This window comes from Quercus robur, chromosome 11, assembly GCF_932294415.1.
Source record: "Quercus robur chromosome 11, dhQueRobu3.1, whole genome shotgun sequence".
Lineage (NCBI taxonomy): Eukaryota > Viridiplantae > Streptophyta > Magnoliopsida > Fagales > Fagaceae > Quercus > Quercus robur.
Window position 1 is genome coordinate 43,330,289 of NC_065544.1, and position 16,024 is coordinate 43,346,312.

A 16,024-nucleotide genomic window follows, 5' to 3' on the forward strand; every position below is an offset into this window, starting at 1 on the left:
GGTCATACAGTGGATAAATGCTATAGAAAGCATGGTTTTCCACCGGGCTTCAAGTTCAAAAACAAGCCATTTATGGCTCATCAAGTGTCTTCAGATATGCTAGTTGCTCCTACTCCAATTGCTTCACCAATGCATCATCAATCTGTTTTCACTCCTGAACAGTATCAGCAACTTCATGCTTTATTTGGGGCTTCATCCACTCTACCTTCTGCTCCAGTCAGGGATGCTCCAATGGCAAATGTAGCATCTTGTTCTACATCTATTACTACTCCAATGTCAGGTATTGACCTATCTCATAGTGTCTTTTCTGCCCAAGTAGTGAATAGAAGGATCTATGATCAATGGACATGGGTGTTAGATACTGGGGCTACTGACCATTTTGTTTGCTCAGTTGATCTATTGACTTCAATCACTTCTACTATACAATCTTTGGTGCATTTGCCTAATGGGGAATCAGCTCAAATCACTCATATTGGCACTGTTGCTCTTTCCCCTTCCCTTACACTCACTAATGTTCTTTGTGTTCCCTCATTTAGTTTCAATCTATTATCTGTTAGTTCACTCACATTATCTCAGCCTTATTGCCTTGTTTTCCTTTCCAATTACTGTTTTATCCAGGACCTTTTACCTTGGAAAACGATTGGGATGGGCAAGGCTGTTGATGGCTTGTATTTGTTGCAGTGTGACAGTCTCCAAAATGTTTCTCCTACTTCCCTTGCTGATTACTTCAGCAGTCATAAGTCTACTGCTTCTTTTCTTCCTTTTTCTGCAGCAACTTCTGCAGGTTCTGCATCATCTTCTCTTTGGCATGCCAGATTAGGACATCCTTCAGATATGAAGCTTAAAACTTTAGGTCCTAGTCTTCCTTCTTTACAATTTCTATGTAATAAGACTTGCCATATCTGTCCTATGGCCAAGCTTAAACGTTTACCATTTCCTTTTAATAATAAAACCTGTGCTTGTGCTTTTGATTTAGTTCATATGGATGTTTGGGGTCCATATTCAGTTCCTACTTTGGATGGTCACAAATATTTCTTGACTATTGTAGATGATGCAACCCGAGCCACTTGGCTTTTTCTTATGAAATCCAAATCTGATGTCAGACCTTTATTTCAATCTTTTATGCTATGATTGTTACACAATTTAGCCAACACATTAAAGCCATTAGGACTGACAATGCCAAAGAGTTTGCCATGAATGACTTCCTTAGTTCACATGGCATTATTCACCAAACTAGTTGTGTCTATACCCCACAACAAAACTCTGTTGTAGAGAGAAAACACCAGCATCTACTCTCCATTGCTAGGGCTTTACAGATTCAGTCCCAAGTTCCCTTGTCTTTTTGGGGTGATTGTGTTTTAACTGTTGCATACCTCATCAATAGGCTCCCTTCTCCATTGCTACATGATAAAACACCTTTTGAGCTCTTGTTTCATAAGCCCCCTGAGTACAATCATCTAAAAGTCTTTGGATGCTTGTGTTTTGCCTCTACCATTGTTCATACCAGAAACAAATTCTCCCCAAGGGCAAGAAAATGTGTTTTCCTTGGCTACCCGTGTAATGTCAAAGGTTATAAGCTTTATGACCTTGATTCTCATGTTATCTTTGTATCCAGGGATGTCCTATTTCATGAATCTGTATTCCCTTTTGTGTCTTCTGCCAATGGTTCCATTCCTCTTAATTCCTTGCCCTTGCCATGTGCTTCACCTGTTCCTCCTTTATATGATGAGTCTTTCCTGTTTCAACCTGCCACTTCTGACTTTTCTCCTCATTCTATCACTCAAGTTCATCATAACATTGATAATGATTTACTTGATGATGTCCCAGAAGCTCCCCTTGATCCTATTGCAGATCCTATTCCTATTAGAAAGTCTACTAGAACCATTAAAAGACCTTCATACCTACAGGAGTTCCACTGCAATACTGTCACTTCTGTCCAGCCTTTGCTTTCTTCCCAATCAGGTACATCTCATCCTCTTTCTTCTCATGTGTCCTATCAGCATCTTTCTCCATCCTATAAAACCTTCTGTTGTGCCATTTCTTCCCTTGTTGAACCTCAGTTTTACTATCAAGCTGTCTCTGATCCCCAATGGCAGGCTGCCATGGCAGCTGAGATAGCAGCACTTGAGGCTAACCATACTTGGACCTTGACACCTTTACCTTCTGGTAAGAGGTCTATTGGCTGCAAATGGGTGTACAAAATCAAATATAAGGCTGATGGAAGCATTGAAAGATACAAAGCTAGGTTGGTGGCTAAGGGCTTCACTCAAAAGGAAGGCATTGACTACTTTGAAACATTCTCTCCAGTGGCTAAAATGGTGTCTGTCAAGGTTCTTCTTGCTGTTGCTGCCATTAAGGGTTGGTCTCTTAGTCAATTGGATGTCAATAATGCCTTTTTGCATGGAGATTTGGATGAAGAGGTGTATATGGCTCTTCCACAGGGGTTTCACAGCCAGGGGGAGGTTGTTTGTAAGCTTAACAAATCCATTTATGGTCTCAAGCAAGCCTCTAGGCAATGGTTTGCAAAGTTTTCAAACACTCTAATTCAGCTTGGTTTCATTCAATCCAAGGCTGACTACTCTTTGTTTACTAGAAGACATGACAACATTTTCATGATTCTCTTAGTCTATGTAGATGATGTTTTGATAGCTTGCAATGACAAGGCTGAAGTGGACAAGTTTAAAATCATGCTGGATTATAAGTTCAAGCTTAAGGATTTGGGGAATTTGAAATACTTCCTTGGTTTGGAAGTGGCAAGATCAGACAAAGGAATTGCTCTTTGTCAACGAAAATACACCCTTGAGCTGCTCAATGATGCTGGTTTACTGGGCTGTAAGTATGCTAAGACCCCCATGGAGCACAACTTAAGACTTAGCAAGTTTGAAGGTGAAGAATTGAAGGATCCCAGCCATTACAGAAGGCTTGTGGGCAGGCTCTTGTACTTAACAATCACAAGACCTGACATTACATTTGCTGTCCATAAACTCAGTCAGTTTATGTCCAAGCCAAGGAGACCCCATTTGGATGCAGTACATAGAGTGTTGCAGTATTTGAAGGGTGAACCGGGCAAAGGGCTTATGTTTTCTTCCAAGACAGACTTGCATTTGAAAGGATTTGCAGATGCAGATTGGGCTGCATGTCCTGACACTAGGAGATCCGTGACTGGCTATAGCATCTTCATTGGTGATTCTTTAGTATCTTGGAAATCCAAGAAGCAGTCCACAGTGTCAAGATCATCAGCTGAGGCTGAATACAGGTCCATGGCAGTTGCAACATGTGAAATCGTGTGGATCTTGTATTTTCTCAAAGACATTGGTGTGAGTCATGACAAGGAGGCTTTATTGTTCTGTGACAGCCAAGCTGCATTGCACATTGGTTCCAATCCAGTCTTCCATGAGAGGACAAAGCATATAGAAATCGATTGTCATGTGGTTAGGGATAAGGTGTTGGAAAGGGTGATTAAGCTGAATCATGTTAGATCAAATTGTCAGTTGGCTGATCTGCTCACTAAAGCTCTGAATTATAATCAATTCTCCATTCTTAGTTCTAAAATGGGGATGATTAATATACATGCTCCTGCTGCTCTTAAGGGGGAGTATCAGAATCCAAGTAAGGATGAAGTCACCAGGACTAGTGGCAAGAGCAGAGAAGCATCAAGCAACACAGAGGATCAAAGACTCACTCACAGAGTTGAAGATTCTATAACAGAGCATAAACGGCAAGGCTGTATAAGTGAAGACTGATGTACACGACTTGTAGTTTAATACTCACTTAAGTGTTAGCACGTAGGAAGTTGGTTATTTCTGTAGCTTGCACGTGTAGTGGTTGGTTATTTTTGTTAGTCAGTTAGCTTTCGTGTTCACACCTGCATACACTGGTATATATATGTATTGCTTGTATTCAAGAATCAATTAATGAAATATACAGTTTTCAACTTCTGAATCTGTGATAAGCCTTACAAACCTTCGAATACTCAAAGTAGTAGGAGATGGCCATCATCAGATCACTGTCGATTGTGATGAAAGAAGTTTTTGTCAACTTGAAGTCTTTAAAATGGCAAAAATGCAAGTTGTACATTGCTCTATGGGGAAAGGTGAAATGCCAAGGCTTCAACGTTTGATCATCGAGTGTTGTGATTTTTTTTTTATGCCCCCTGAAGAACTACGTTGGTTGACTGCCATTTGGAATGTGGAAGTTTTATATCCTGGTCCAACATTGGCAAAGATGGTTCAACAGTTGCAGAATCGGATGAGGAATGGATGTAAGCTCCAAGTCTATCCACCTCTTGACCCAACTTACCGAGAGAGTAGAAGTTGAGAGGCTTCATTTGTTGTGCTATGCTTTGGCGGGGGCAGAGTCCCGAGGGGGGGTCAATGCTCCTCTGTTTCGTCCTTTAGTTCACATATTGCTGGTATGATATGCTGTGTACTTGTTACTTTTTCTACATCCCTAATTATCCTAGCTCTTAAATCTTTACTGCTACTTAAAAATATAAAATAAATAAAATAAACTTTCTAATAATTTATTATGTTTATGATGATAAATTCATTTTGGTTTGGAGCACTGCCGACTCCACATGCAAGCTAGGGTGGTCACAGGACCACCCTGACTTGCAAAAAAATGTATATATACACTTGTTAAAAAAATATTATATGCTAAACTAACCTATTATGACTAATCTAATAAAAATGTTGAATACCCTGACTTGAGAATTACAAAAATTTGGGTTCAACAAAAATAAGAGTAATGCAATATTCACAACATTTTAACAATAATTTCACAACAAAGTCAATGTAATAAGCTATTGCTAATTCTAATTTGACCCAAATACTGATATTATTTTTTTACCCATCAATAACAATTTTTTGCATAAGATTTATTGTAAAAATGTGGTGGACATAGCATTACTCCAAAATTAATTCTGCCCCCCAAACATAATCCTTAATCCCTTTTATAATTTTTTTTTTAAAAATCTTAAATAACAACAATAAATATTAGCCCAAATAACAACAAACATAAACCAAACAAAAACAAGACAATACCAAACAACAAGTGAACAAATTGTTCAACAAAAAGCCAATTATAAAACAAAAAGATAAAAATCGCTAATCATTTAAATTTGTAGATCATTCAACATATTCAATAAAATAGTTTCTAATTTCATTTTTCCTTAAAAAATGGTACTATGAAAAATATTGTGGTTGTAAGTTCACTTTGATAGTGATGACAGTTATACTTTTTTTGGCTTTGCAATCGCAACAATTTTGCTCTCTTTAGTGACTTGACTCGCAATTGTAGCAAATATTCAAGTTATCGCTTTATTAGATTTTGTATAATTTAAATTTCTTAGTGACCACCCTAAAAAAAAATTCATAGAGTTGCCATTGATTTGGAGGAAGGTATCTTGGGACACTACTTAGTAAGTCTGTGATTGGGATCAATTATCTTATATTGATTTCTTAAGGTTCTTTTTTTTTAATTTTTAAAATTTTTCATTTTTACAAGAAGTTAGGTGGGAGATTTGAATCTTGATTTCTCTATAAGTGAGACTGAATAATATTACTAAGCCACAAACACACACATAAGGGAGAGAGAATGAGGTTCTAAATTGGTATTCTAAACTTAAGTTTACTGATCTGACAGCCTTCGGTTTTGAAAATGAACATGGAATATAATATCTAGCCGTTAGTTTTTTTCTTCAAAGATATCATGGAAAGGAGGCATTTACGAATTTGTTATAAGTTTTGGCAGTAAATTCTGCTGTGATTGTACTCAAAAGTAGTTATCATCGGTACATCAGTAAATGCACTATTTTCTTAGTCCTTTTTGTTCTTTTTCTTTTCAATGCTTAACAATATTTTTTCTATCTGCAATTGGTTAAATAATTTGTTTACCAAGCAGTTAATTACTTTGTATGATTCGATGAAGATTATCAATTGGGAATTAATAATTGAGCTACGTCATTGTTGTATTAGGAGATGAAAAAAAGAATGGAATTAGAAGTTTCATAAAGAAGAGCAAAATGGCTCAGTTGATAGTTCCAAAGACAATTGCACAAGCTGTCAATGAGAAACATCTTAACACACGCACAGGAGAAAAATCATAATTCTAGAACAACAGAGTTGTTGAAATTCTTGACTCATAGTTCTTGGGTAATATCCATATGATGGGAAGTGATGGTCCTCTAATTTTTTTGAGGATGTTAGGGCATATTTCACATGCATGCTGAAATATAGTAGGTATGTAATCAGACACCTTTTTTGAGGATGTTAGGGCATGTTTCAAGCTTTGCACAATCTTAAGTTTTTTCCCAATTGTTGTTCACTAGAGGCCACTTCTCATCTTAGTTCTGGCTCAAGAACTAGATATCTGCTTCTGCCTAGAGTTATTGTTTTAATTACCCTTTTGTAGATTACAGTAATTTGACAATATGAACACTTTCAGTTACCCAAAAATAGTTCAGGAAAAAAAAAAAATGTTACTCAAAAATAGATGATGAGAGATAGACTGGGAATTACAATTTATAAATTTGTATCCCCTACAAGTATAAGTGCTTGTGGGGTGTCGAGAGTAAGGATCGGGATTTAAGTTTCTAAGAGGGGGTTTCACACACATATATACTTAGATTAGACTAAAGTAGAAAAACATTCCAACTTTGGTTTATTACTAAAGATATACTAAAAGTGAGATTCCTGATTATTATGACAGGCATCAATATGTAAATTGTAATCATAGCCTGATTAGTATGACCAACTATAACACTATTATGAACCTTGATAAAAATTCAGGTATATAATTACAAGTTTTGAAACATATACAGCAAACCTCTATCAAGTAAAGAAATTTGACCTGTGAATATGATAGACAACTTATGCAAGTTGTGAGCATTAGAGCCCCAAATCCAGCATAATTTGGCACGCCGGGATCAGTCTCAGAAAAAAACATCTTTAGTTCTTGTGCTAATATTTTTGTGTAGGAAATTTCAGGTGATATCATAAAGACTTTGAAGGAGAATGGATATGAGTATAAATGGGGAAATGTTACTGTGAAATTGGTGGAAGCGTATGGCTTTTGCTGGGCTGTTGAGCGGGCTGTTCAGATTGCTTATGAGGCGAGGAAACAGTTTCCGGATGAGAGGATTTTGGTCACCAATGAGATTATTCACAACCCGACTGTTAATAAGGTTTTTCAATCTTATACTTGGCCTTCATACGCTTGAATTTGAAAGGAACTTGCCCAGTTTTGGTTTCTTTTTGCTGTTTTCTGGTGCTGAATTTTGAGAAAAATGGAAGTAGTCAACTGTGGTTTTATGCCTTTTGAAACTACTGATGTTTTATATATAGCTGATAATTATGTTAGTCATGAGTTTACTACTTTACCGACTGCATAATAAGAGACTTTTTTAAGAAAATAGTCCTTTCTCTAGGCACTTCAGGGAATTTCCTAAAGTTTGGATATTGTGTAATATGTTGCGAAGAAGTTCCTCATTGGTTTATATGGTATTTGTTCTATATTTGGTTTTAACTAATTTTGCTACTGAAGTTTTAAATCTTTATCACAGCGTTCGGAGGAGATGGAAGTGCAGAATATTCCCCTTGAGGAAGGGAAGAAGCAATTTGAAGTTGTTGGTAAGGGTGATGTTGTTATTTTGCCTGCTTTTGGAGCTGCAGTGGATGAGATGTTGACTTTGAGTGACAAAAATGTACAAATTGTTGATACAACTTGCCCGTGGGTGTCTAAGGTACCTTTTGCAGATATTGGCCTCTGTTTTGTCATGCATTTAAAAAAAAAATAGTATTCCTTTTTATATTCAGATGATACTTAATAAATTTGTGTGTAGGTCTGGAATACTATTGAGAAGCACAAGAAAGGAGATTACACCTCAATCATTCATGGTAAATATGCTCATGAGGAAACAGTAGCAGCTGCATCTTTTGCTGGGAAGTATATTATTGTCAAGAATATGAAGAGGTATGTCCAAGATGCAGATAATAATTTTACTCTGTTTTATTATATTTCATTGTTTTTGGTGTAGAACTATACATACATTTTTGTTCAAGAAATATGCTTTTACTATGAACTTTTTAACGAATGCAGGCAATGTATGTGTGTGACTACATTCTTGGGGGTGAACTTAATGGATCAAGCTCGACCAAAGAGGAATTTCTAAAGATACAGATTTTTGTTTCTGATTTGAGCTTTAATGTCAACTACTTTTGGTATAATGCAAGGTTTTAGTGATAATTATTGGCTTGTCTGCAGAAATTTAAATATGCAGTTTCAATGGAGTTTGATCCAGATAGTGACCTGGTAAAGCTTGGCATTGCAAATCAGACAACAATGCTCAAGGGAGAAACAGAAGAGATTGGTTAGTTATGGACTTAAACTATTTCAGTTTCTATTTTTATATAGTTTTCACTTACCCACAGAGGAAAAAAATCATTTGACAGGTAAATTAGTAGAAAGGACAATGATGCGCAAGTTGGAGTGGAAAATGTTAATGAGCACTTCTTAAGCTTCAATACCATTTGTGATGCTACTCAAGTAATTTTCTCCTTTCTTGGCTCATGGTATTGCTTTTCCATTAAAATTATATAAAAATGTTGTGTTCAACATTTTTAAGAATATGTAATCTTTCTTCGTATGATCTCCATCTTCACCTTATCCTCCTTGTTGCCTGTACTAAAATACAATGAAGGAAGAGAGAAGATGTTGTTCTCCTAAAACCCATTAGCAGATCTTCATCTACCCACTCATATGCCCTTGTGTAGCATAACCAACTTGCATTTTAGCCAAAAGCTAATCTGCCTTGAGACAGCTGCCACTCAATATGTTTATGTCCAGGCTTTCTGATTTTTCAGGTGGACTTCAACTAATTTAGTAATTTGTTTCATTGTCAGGAGCGCCAAGATGCAATGTACAAGCTGGTAGAGGAAAATTTAGATCTAATGTTGGTGATTGGTGGGTGGAACTCAAGCAGTACCTCACACCTACAAGAGATTGCAGAAGAAAGTGGAATCCCCTCATACTGGATTGACAGTGAGAAGAGAATAGGTCCTGGCAACAAAATCGCATATAAGCTTAATGTGAGTGTGAATGCATAGAGTTCCAATATTTCAATCAATATTAAATTTCAAATCTTTTTCCAATTTTCTCTCTCCCCCACTTCCTTTTCTTTAAATACTTCTTTGAATTGTTTCAATGTGACTTTGCAATAGCATGGGGAGTGGTTGAGAAAGAAAGCTTTTTACCAGAGGGTCCCATAACAATTGGTGTAACATCTGGTGCCTCTACTCCAGATAAGGTAATTTTATTATAGTCAGAGAATGTTGTTTTTACCATGGCAATCCTTTGTCATAAGCTAGTGTAACTCCCAGCCATTATATGTCAAGCTGAATTTTAATGATATTGGCTATAGAAGTGAGATAATAATATCCTTTTGGATTTTAACTAGGTTGTTGAGGATGCCCTTATCAAAGTGTTCGACATCAAACGTGAAGAGGCCTTGCAACTTGTGTAATTAGGTTAGCTTCAGATGTATACATTTGCCAAAGTATCAGTGTAACCATACAACTAAACAGGAGTATAATTGAAGAATCTATGTTATGCAGTCCCAATGCACCATCGAATTTTTATGTTGTATTGAAAGGTTATGGTTATTGTGGCTATCATGTTTTGAATTTCTTAATTAATATGTTTAGTGACCCAAAATTTTTCAAAACTACTAAGGTGGTATGTTGTGATTGGTAAAATGTGATGTCAGTCAGTGGTGAGCCAAGTAAAAATGATTTTGTAATACTCACTACTTGACACCTCAGCAACTTGCGAAATAAGTTGCGAAAGAAATTGTGCCTCTAACATTACTTGTGTACATAATATCTAGGGGTGGTTATGTTTTCAAGTTGATTCTTTGAAGACGTTTACTGGAAAGAGACTTTAAGAGAGTGTAGGGCATTGGTGAATTTGTCAATAGTTTTGAGAGTGAAGTCTGCTTATTGGTCTACTCGAAACTTCTGTTCAATTTACCTACTTTCACTTGGTGTAAACAGTATGTCCAAGTTGCTTTTTGATCAATTGAACTTGAAAGTTCAAAAACGTGTACAAAACACCTTTGAACGTTTAGACCCCCAAAATACAACTTAACCAATACAAGCAATATGTCAAACAACTAGTGTGCGGAAACTTAACACATGCTATAATACGAAATTGGTTAAAGACTATCTAAGCCATAACAAAATAAAACCACAGCAGATAATAAAAAGGCAAAGATAGAGAGGAAGGAAGATGCAAACACAAAGACAACACGCGATGTGTTATCGAAGAGGAAACCGAAGTCCTCGGCGAAAAACCTCTCCGCCGCCCTCCAAGCGGTAAACAATCCACTAGAAAATACAGTTGGGATACAAGGACAGCAATAGACCCTCCAAGCCTAATCTACCCAGTGCACCTAAGCCCTCCAAACTTCTTGCTCCAACGAGGTTGCGCCGAACCTTTTTCTTTTCTAACTTCCCGGATTCCGCTACTAGACCGTAGCATCAACCAATGAAGATTGGTTCCTTCCTAACTGCTTCCCAGAAATCCAAACAACTGTCTCACAGTGATGATGATGGTGAGAACCAGGTTTGGTATAATGCCTCTCAAGGATTTGACAATGGAGAGGAAGAGAGTTGAGGAATTTGAGGAGACTCTAAGGTAAAGATTGTGGGTGAAACAATTTGGTTTTTCTTTAGGGTTTCTCTCTCAAAATTCTCTCTGGAAGCTCTCTTTCAATCGTGGGTAAAAGGGGTATTTATACTGGAGTGGGAGAGGAATGTGAAACGTCAGGTTTTACAAAAACAGGGGTGGCTCGCGGCTTGACCTCGCGGCTTGACCTCGTGGCTTGACTAAGTCGCGAGATCCAGTCGCGAGTTAACCGTATGGCCAGTTGTCCTGTTTTGTCCTGTAGTGCTCCAGCTAGCATAACTGTTCATCTTCCAGCATGCTTGGCACGTATGCTGCTTCTGGCGGCTTGCAGCCGCGAGTCACCCGCGAGTCCCAGCCGCGAGTCTCTGTTTTCTTGCACACTCTTAAGCAATCTTCACTCTATCTCACTCACTACCCTTACAACAAACCCACCTAAATACAGGGTTACTAAATGCTGAATTACAAGCAAATTTGGCACGGAATAAAGCCAATTAGATGGTTGAATAAATTCAACCTTACAGAACTTTTCACAAAAATGCACGAACACTAGTTCAGTTGATGGTTGGAGCCAAGATACAGCTGTCCGCAAGAAACATCTCAATAAATAGAGAGAGAGAGAGAGAGAGAGAGCAAATTTTAGTGCAGAGAAGTAGTTGAAAATAGCCCAAACCCTTGAAAATCAGTAAATAATGGTGTCCTGAATTTAATTTCCTTGGCCTATATAATTTTTGCCCCACGTGATGGAAAGTGATGTTCTTCTAATTTTTCTGGGGATGTTAGTGCATTTCACATGCAGAATATAGGAACGAGTTCATTTTGCCTCTCATTCTTATACAACTTACATATTTGTCGATGTATGATTCATTTCATCACTTTCCCACTAGTATTTGTGAATATTAATTCAATCAACACTTGACGTGAGTATTATTTATGGCAAAATGTACGTTAAGGGTGTGTTCCCCTAGACTTTTAAGAATATAAATATATGATAGTGATGTAATCAACGGTCCACTTTGCTTTATTTTGGTGTATTCGGTCTATTTCGGTTCACTTTGGTCTATTTGGTCCACTTCAATTTATTCAGTCCAATTTGATCCATTTTGGTACACTTACTTAAGAGTGGGAAAAGATAAGTTCGGGTTGAGACTTGAGAGTGCCTATTCTAATTTCTAAATCTTAATTCACCTATCCGGTCCATTTCAGCCTACTTAGGTTCATTCAACCAGTTTGGTCTATTCGGTCCATTTTATTTCACTTTAGGCTATTTGGTTCACTTCGGTTTATTCGTTCCATTTCGGTGCACTTACTTAAGAATGAGAAAAGATAAGTTTGGCTTGAGACTTGAGAGTACATATTCTAATTTCTAAATCCTAACTCATTTATTCAGTCCATTTCGGCCTACTTGGGTTCATTCAATCCACTTTGGTCTATTCGGTCCATTTTATTTCACTTTGGGCTATTTGGTTCACTTCGGTTTATTCGTTCCATTTTGGTGCACTTACTTAAGAATGAGAAAAGATAAGTTTGGCTTGAGACTTGAGAGTACATATTCTAATTTCTAAATCCTAACTCATCTATTCAGTCCATTTCGGCCTACTTGGGTTCATTCAATCCACTTTGGTTCATTTTGGTCTATTCAATCCATTTTGGTTCACTTTGGTCTATTTGGTTCACTTTGGTTTATTTTGTTCATTTCGGTGCACTTACATAAGAATGGGAAAAGATAAGTTTAAGTTGAGACTTGAGAGTACCTATTCTAATTTCTAAATCCTAATCCACAAATATATATATATATATATATATCTCAAGTTTGTTCCAATATAAGCTGAATGTGAGTGTGAATGCATCGATTTCCAATATTCAACTAATATTAAATTCCAAATATTTTCTCATTTTTCTTTCTCCCCCCCCCCCCCCCAAAAAAAAAAAGGGAGTGTGCATTTTTTAAATGTGAATTTGCAATAGCACGGGGAGTTGGTTGAGAAAGAAAACCTATGAAGCATAGACATAGACATAGATACAGGCATGGGTACAGGTAAGGGTACGGCCATACGACATGTCAACATGGTGATTTTTGAAAAATTAGAAGACGAGTATGACGGGGATGCATATATTAATTAATTATTAAATACATTTTTATTTTTAAATATTGTTAAGCATTTTTGTTCATTTAATGTTAAACATATATAAATTTAAGAGCAATAAAGGATAATAAAGTGAATTCATAACTAATATATGATGTTTAGAAATTAGAATACAAACCAAGAATAAGATCTAAAAGAGCAAATAAAAGATGAGTAGATAAGTGTTTAAGATTTAAATTAAAAACAAATAAAAGATAAGTGCCCCTCTTGTACGTCATGCAATTTTTTATTTTTTATTTTAAAAGGACACAGGTGAAAAAGTGTTCTAGGCTTGTCTCATTTCTGAAACAAATACAACAACCCAAATGAAGTGTCCCCAATTTCCTGAACCAATCTAACACTATTATTTTTGCCATTCTTGATGATTGCAAGCAACTGGCTACCCAGATTTCCTAGGTATGGTTTAGCCACGATTATAGGGAAGTAAATAGATGCGCACATGGCTTAGCAAGGATGGGAAGACAGGAATCCTTTGATTTTATTTTGTATGAAGCTCCTCCATTGGAACTTCGATCTTGTCTTGATTTTTATGTTTTTGGTCTGTATGTTAATAGGTGTTGTCCATAACCTCTTGTTATTTCTTAATTTGGAATGAATTATCCTTTTTTTACCAAAAAAAAAGAAGTATATGTACTTTCTAGAAGAAAATTTTCTACCAGAGCACCATCATTTAGCTATTGCGATTCTTTTCCTGATAGCGGGTCACATGTATAGGACCAACTGGGGCATTGGTCATGGTATAAGAGATATTTTAGAGGCTCATAAAGGTCCATTTACAGGGCATGGACATAAGGGCCTATATGAGATCCTAACAACGTCATGGCATGCTCAATTATCTATTAACCTAGCCATGTTAGGATCTTCAACCATTGTTGTAGCTCACCATATATATTTGATGCCCTCTTATCCATATCTAGCAACTGACTACGGTACCCAACTTTCATTGTTCACACATCACATGTGGATTGGTGGGTCCCTTAACAAATTTTTTTCATAGGTCCCTTAAGAATTGGTGTAACATTTGGTTATTCTACTTCAGATAAGGTAATTTTCTTACTGTCAAAGAATGTTGTTTTAACCATGGAAATCCTTTGTCAAAAGCTAGGGTATATCCCAACCATTAAATGCCATACTGAATTTTTAATGATATTGGCTATGGAAGTGATACATGTACATGTCTTTTTGAATTTTAACTAGGTTATTGAGGATGTCTTTATCAAAGTGTTCGACATCAAACTTGAAGAGGTCTTGTAGCATGTGTAATCAGATGGTTGTTGTGACTAGCATGTTTTGAATTTCTAAATCAATTAGTTTAGTGACATTGACGCAACAATTTTCACAACTAAGGTGACATGTACTGTGATTAATGACATAACAATGCACAATAAAAATAATGTGGGCTATATGATATTGATGTTGCACCACTCATAACACCAAACCAAATTGTGAAATAGGTTGTGAAAAAAAAAAAAAATTGCCCCTATCATTACTCTGTGTATTGAATATCTAAAGGTTGTTATGTCTTCAAGATGATTCTTTGAAGACATTACTAGAAAAGGAATTTAGGGTATTGGTGAATTTTTTCATCTATATTCTCTAGCCAAGATATTCCCTGGAGAATTAAGGGTATCGACTGCGATATTTGATCTATACTCTCACAAGCCCCTCTCTGTTAATTGGATTCCTAAAGGGGCAAATGGCACTACGCATGCCTTGGAAAAGGATTATTATTGAACAATGTATTTGGCTCTTTTAATTTGGGCTGTGACCCTCCTTGTTTTGAATTTATAATCAGGGTGGAGGTCAGCAGACCACCCTTGAAATTCTCCTTGTTTGTAAATAAAATTCTCCAATTCATAAAAATAAAAAATTAAAAATTTTAAAAATTAAAAAAAAAAATTAAAAGAAGAAGAAGAAGAAGAGTTCAATATACCAGCGGTCCATTATGTTCAATAGACCTACTTTAACCTGGTGTAAACAATATATCTCACATTGAGTTTAAAGTAAAAAAATTAGTTAAAATTGTTGTAAACTGTGATGCTGCCAATTTAATACTAGATAACTATTGTGGGTTTCAATTAACTCAACTAGTAAATCTCTGATGGTTGTATAAGAGATCTGAGGTTTAATTCATGCCTAAACAAAAAACTGATTGGTGTATTGGTCTGATGATAAAAAAACTATTATCAGGAGCGGACGCCATAAGTTGAAACTCTCTATAAAAAAATAAAAGGGTAATTACAGTAAACCCGCCTGGGGTATGGCCCGTTTTCACTTTACCTACCCGTGGTTCAAAAATTTACACTTTGCCCACCTGAAGTTAGTTCTGTTAGCCTTCCGTAACCCACCTCTTTGTTTGCCGTTAGAAAAACACATTTTTAGGCAAAAACAAATATAATAAGAATCAAAAAGTAAGGGTTTTAAATTAAGAATTGGGCAACCAAATTTACTGTCATTATGTAACACACCAAGCATACAGCATGTTTTGGGACTCCCACCTTTTCTCCATTTGGATATTTGAATCATGCTTCTTTTCACAAGTTCTTCCAAGTATATTTCCACTGTATCCTCAGGAGTCATCCCTGGGGTTTGCTTCACAAATCCCTCTACAAGCCATAAACGCAGCAACCTTCTCACAGGAATATCATAATCTTTTGGGAAAAGCCGTAAATAGAGGAAGCAAGGCCTCAAGTGGAAGGATAGATCATTGTAACTCAGGGCCAAAACATTTGAGAATTGGACTTGCTTACTATCTGGTAAGCGTACCTTTTTTAAGAATAATTCCCAGGTGTCTTCGTCATTTAGCGAGTTGAGCTGATGAGGCTCTCCTCTTGTATCTGCTCTTAAAGCAATGCGATAATTGCTAAGTCAGCATGACTTTGCTACCATTTTTTGTGTCTGGAAAGGCATCAAGAAGTTTTTTCCATACATCAGGTGTCTGCAAATCGTCCAACACAACCAAGTATTGTTTCTCCTTCAAAATCATATGGATCTTCTGTGTCAATTCCTCTTTCATAGATTTCTTATCAACAATGAACTGACATTCTGTTCCAATGTGCTCAACAGCACATCTGTAAGGTTCCCAGAGGCAAGAACCCATATCGGCCTCCATCCCGGTCTCAGCCTCCATCTCAGCCAAAATGGAGCTCAATCTCGGATTGACCACTATCTTTGCTTCATGGGTTTTTTTTTTTTTT

General features: G+C 36.6%; 1 long non-coding RNA gene and 1 pseudogene across 1 annotated transcript; both read left to right on the top strand.

The window, feature by feature from the left end:
• Nucleotides 1–4,053: 4,053 nt before the first annotated feature.
• On the top strand, nt 4,054–12,681 carry LOC126705068 (4-hydroxy-3-methylbut-2-enyl diphosphate reductase, chloroplastic-like; annotated as a pseudogene).
• LOC126707227 (uncharacterized) lies at nt 9,211–9,668 on the top strand. The gene is made up of 2 exons (XR_007648867.1): nt 9,211–9,304; nt 9,455–9,668. It is a non-coding gene; the product is annotated as an uncharacterized LOC126707227 (long non-coding RNA).
• Nucleotides 12,682–16,024: the final 3,343 nt, after the last annotated feature.